Genomic DNA, 4,646 nt, shown 5'->3' with positions numbered 1-4,646 from the left:
ATAGCAGCCATAGCAATGGCTATGGGGCCCTACGCCACTGGGGGCCCGGGCTGCCTGCTGAGGATTATTATTATTTTTTTAATTCATGTGGTATAGCTACAGGGGTCGCAGGCCCCTCCAGGACAGACAGAGAAAGCGCTATCTGCAGGGCCTGTAGGCTGTGGGCAGTGTGATAGGGAACGGCCGGAGGCAGAGAGGTGTACCTGCAGTGAGGAGAGGGAGTGGTCCCACTCCCAGTCTGGGCGGCAGTCCTACTGGCCGGAAGTGGAAGAGGCGGAGCGTACAGCGAAGCTGCGTGCTGCTGGGCCTGGCAGCGCTGCTGGAGTGTGGGCGCGCAGACGTTCAAGTGGCTGTGAGGTGAGGGCTGGCTGACTCTGGGACTGGTAACATTTACTCTGGAGTCCTGGACCATTATATCTAGGGAGGAGGGGGGAGCAGGACCCTGGAGGTCTGGACCAGTACATTTAAGGAGAAGGGGGGAGCAGGACCCTGTAGGTCTGGACCAGTACATTTAAGGAGAAGGGGGGAGCAGGACCTGGAGGACCTGGAGGGGGGAGCAGGACCATTATATAGGGGGGAACAGGACACTGGACCATTATATCTGGGGAGGAGGCGGAGCAGGACCCTGGAGGTCTGGACCATTATATTTAGGGGGGAGCAGGACCCTGGAGGTCTGGACCAATTTATTAAGGGGGGAGTCGCAGGATCTCCAAGGTCTGGACCATTAAATTGAGGGGGGGAGCAGGACACTTGATGTCTGGACCATTATATCTGGGGACTGGTGGTGGGAGATTTAGGATGGGTGTGGAGGTGGGAGGTCTAGGAGGGGTGTGGGGATGTTGGGGTGGGAGGTACTGGAGGGGTGTTTGGGTGGGAGCTCTGGAAGGGGTGGGAGGTCTGAGAGGTATGTGGGGGTGGGAGATCCGGGAGGGGGGCCCATACATCTTTTTGGCTATGGGGCCCAGTCATTTCTAGCTATGCCCCTGTCAGTGACCCTAATTTATCAAGTCCGGCATGTGCTACTCCAGCTTTGATAGGGCCTGCACTGCCGAAAGAGGCATGTTATGTATGCCTCGTCATAAATCACCTGCCTCCTCTGGCTCTCCGTGCGCCAGAATAAAATCTATGGCATCCTGGAGCTGCCATAGATTTCACTCATTATTTAGGGGTGTAAAGCGGCAGTGCCAACACAAGTAGGTGGGGCCAACAATACTATATTGTGGCACATTATTCCACCCCAACAGAGCCAAATACCACAGTTCATCACAAAATACTGCCAGAAGCATAAAATACATCTCAAAAACTTCCACTGGCCTGCCGGGAGGCTGATCAAGAGCCTGGTCTCAGGAGGGGCACTTTCAGATTATTTTCTGTCCGCTGCCACAAAACAATAGTGCTTATAGAACAGACTACACAGTGTAGGGGTATACTGTATATTGTGTGGCACATTGTATGCTATATGTGTATAACTGTCACGGCTGAGGATGGGGAAAACCCACAGCCGTGCGATGCCTGAAGATGGTGGTCGCTGCTAGGCCAGGACAGGAATCAGGGAGCAGGTCACCTCCTATTACGTCCCTAGTTCTGACCCTGACTCCTAGCTGTATGAGCCGACCCTGATGGTAGGAGGGCTCATACTCTGGAACCTTGGGGTCCTTACTAGCCCTCAGGGTGGCCCTGAACTAGGAGCAGGGTAAGACGACCTGTTCCTCCTAGATGCGGACGAACAGGAGTCTCACAGAATTTTAATATCTCCACCCAGGATACTGATATATATGCTGGTCACCTGAGTTGGGTTTGGGGGCCATTTTCTGTAGTCTTTACAGGGTACAGAGGTTCGTTTGGTTGCTTGTCTTTGCTGTTTTACCATGGCGGATGACTCAGAGGAAGAGGTCGTATTGCCCAGGCTTGTTTCTCGGCGATGGGGACAGTGATCCGTTTTGTTGGACGAGGAACCTAGTAGAAGGCGGCGTTTTTGGGTCCATCCGATTGTTTCACAACGCTACCGGAAAGGACACTTTCATACCCTCTACCAAGATCTTCGGCAGCATCCAGAGAAGTTTTTTTCCTTCTGTCGGATGTCAGTCACTACATTTGACCGCTTGCTGTCGTCTCTACGTACTGTCCTTACCTTCATGGACACCAATATGAGGCGCAGCATTTCTCCAGAGGAAAGGCTCAGGTAAGGTAAGCAATATTTTACTTATAGTTTAAACAGTAATGTGCACTGCTTCTTGCAGGAGGAACATGTTTCTGGAAATGGCTGGTGTCATACATGTGCTAATGTTTGCTGAAGTAACCTTTGTACTTAATGTTTTGCGCTAATATTAAGCTCTCTTTTTTTGTTCAAATCCCTGACACATAACATGACAAGATTAAAGGTAGTTGTTTATTTTAATTAGGTTTCAAATTTGTGGTCCTCTAACGTCATCATCATGCAGAGTGTTCAAATCATCCTTAAAGTTGCTCATACCTTCTGCATGGAAATGGCGTAAACACAGTTGTTGGAACTTAGTTGTGGGAGTACCGCCCACACCCCAATTGCTGCTACATTTTTTTTAATACACACATATTCACGTGATATATTTATATAAATACGTGAATGGACATAGATTGTTTTAACACATGTCTCGTATACAACATTTTTGGTGAATCATGTATGGGATGTTCACTTTTATTTGCTGCTTCCTGATATGGTTTTTCTTTCTTTTTCCTACAGATTTCTTGCAAGTGGGAACTCTTTTGCATCCCTGCATTTTGAGTTTCTTTTAGGAACCTCAACAATTTCTCGGATTGTGCGTCACACTTGCCATGTCATCTGGCATCAACTCCGAGAGACGGTGATGCCACAGCCCAAGACGGACGATTGGGTTCGGATCGCTGAGGGATTCAATCTTTCGGCGCAGTTTCCCAACTGCATTAGGGCAATGGATGGCAAGCACATCCGTGTGAAGAAGCCTCCTCACTCAGGGTCCCGATTCTTAAATTATAAGCAATATTTTTCGGTAGTGCTTATGGCTGTTGCTGACAGTAACTACCGGTTTATAATGGTTGATATTGGGGCCTATGGAAGCACAGCAGATGCTCGCATCTTTACTGCTTCTAAAATGGGTGAGGGGCTTTGTGCCAACCAGCTTGCCCTGCCTGAGTCCAGAAGACTGCCCGGATCTGCTTGTCCGCCGCCTCCATTTGTCATCGTGGCGGATGAAGGGTTTGCATTGACTAACCATGTTATGCGCCCCTTCCCAAAGCGTGGATTGGATGTCAGGAGGCGTATTTTCAACTACCGGTTGACTCGTGCCTGTCGGTATGTTGAGTGCGCTTTTGGAATACTCTCTAGCAAGTGGAGGGCGTTCTTGTCATCCATACAGATGGATCCGGAGAATGCTACCCTGGTGATTAAAGCATGTGTTGTTCTACTCAACTTCACCAGGATTAATGAGGCTTCCTCTTCTGTTGACATGGAAGATTTTCCTACGTCATCAGGTTTGGGTTTGGAAAGGACACTGCATAGACGACCTGGGACTGCAGGTCCGGCTCCTCAGCAGGCATTGGGGCAGGACTAGTTGCCGGGGAAAATGCTGTATCATTTAAGGCCATATCTGAGTCTTCAGGCTCATCCAAACTGTCCACAGTACTGTATAAAAAATTGACATGAAAACATATATTACATCATTTGCCTACTACATTTCAAAAGTAGTTAATGTTTTCTAAATAAAAACAACTGTGTGTGAACTACATATACGTTGTGCATGCATACATCACAGATTTGATCATAATTTTGGATTATCACCTTCAATGTGAATTTTCCTATTAAAAAAAACCAATCATAAACATTTTTAATGCCAAATGTGAAACTATTTTAAAAAAATTGATTGGCGTCTGTATCAGTCCAGCACAAAACGAGGTATACACATTCAAGGACCAAAAGCAGTGCTGATATTCTGTCCGTCTCTTCTGTATCTGGCCTGCTTCGAACATCCTACCATCCGTATGTAATGTAAACCAAAAAGAACATCATTTCCTAAAAAAACAACATGGACCACGCATCACAAGGCCATGGTGGTAGTAGTAGTTACTATTCAGTTATATGGACACTGTTGGAGCATCATTATACTCTATTATAAGCGGTTTCTATATGTGTCATTTTTTATAGTTGAACTTTGAATACTCCATGTTGAGGTTTATAAGCCAACATTAAAACTATGTAAATGACAATCAGGGCTGGCCTTAGGTGTTCAGGCGCCCTGTGCGACCTAATCTTGTGGCGCCCCCCCCCCGTTCACCTAAACATACACAAAAAAGGAAAACAATCTTTGTAACAAAAAGTTTTTTTTAATTACAGATAATTTAAGTGCAAGTGCAAACAAGTACAATCATACCCAGTGTCACCCATAGCCAGTCTCCTGCCCCCCTTAATCATACCCAGTGTCACCCATAGCCAGTATCCTGCCCCCCTTAATCATACCCTGTCACCTTTGCCCGGTCCCCTGCCCCCCTTAATCATACCCAGTGTCACCCAGAGCCAGTCCCCTGCCCCCCTTAATCATACCCTGTCACCTTTACCCAGTCCCCTACCCTTCTCAATCATACCCAGTGTCACCCTTACCCAGTCCCCTCAATTAGACCCTGCCCCCCTTAAATTA

General features: G+C 47.6%; 1 long non-coding RNA gene across 1 annotated transcript; it reads right to left on the bottom strand.

The window, feature by feature from the left end:
• Positions 1-219: 219 nt before the first annotated feature.
• Positions 220-869, bottom strand: LOC120991736. The gene is made up of 2 exons (XR_005776789.1): positions 665-869; positions 220-535 (listed from the first exon to the last, which is right to left on the bottom strand). It is a non-coding gene; the product is annotated as an uncharacterized LOC120991736 (long non-coding RNA).
• Between the last annotated feature and the right edge of the window lie 3,777 nt (positions 870-4,646).

The sequence above is a fragment of the Bufo bufo genome, chromosome 2 (genome assembly GCF_905171765.1).
Source record: "Bufo bufo chromosome 2, aBufBuf1.1, whole genome shotgun sequence".
In the NCBI taxonomy this organism is placed as follows: domain Eukaryota; kingdom Metazoa; phylum Chordata; class Amphibia; order Anura; family Bufonidae; genus Bufo; species Bufo bufo.
The sequence above is the reverse complement of the archived record's forward strand: the minus strand, read 5'-3'. Positions and strand labels throughout refer to the sequence as shown.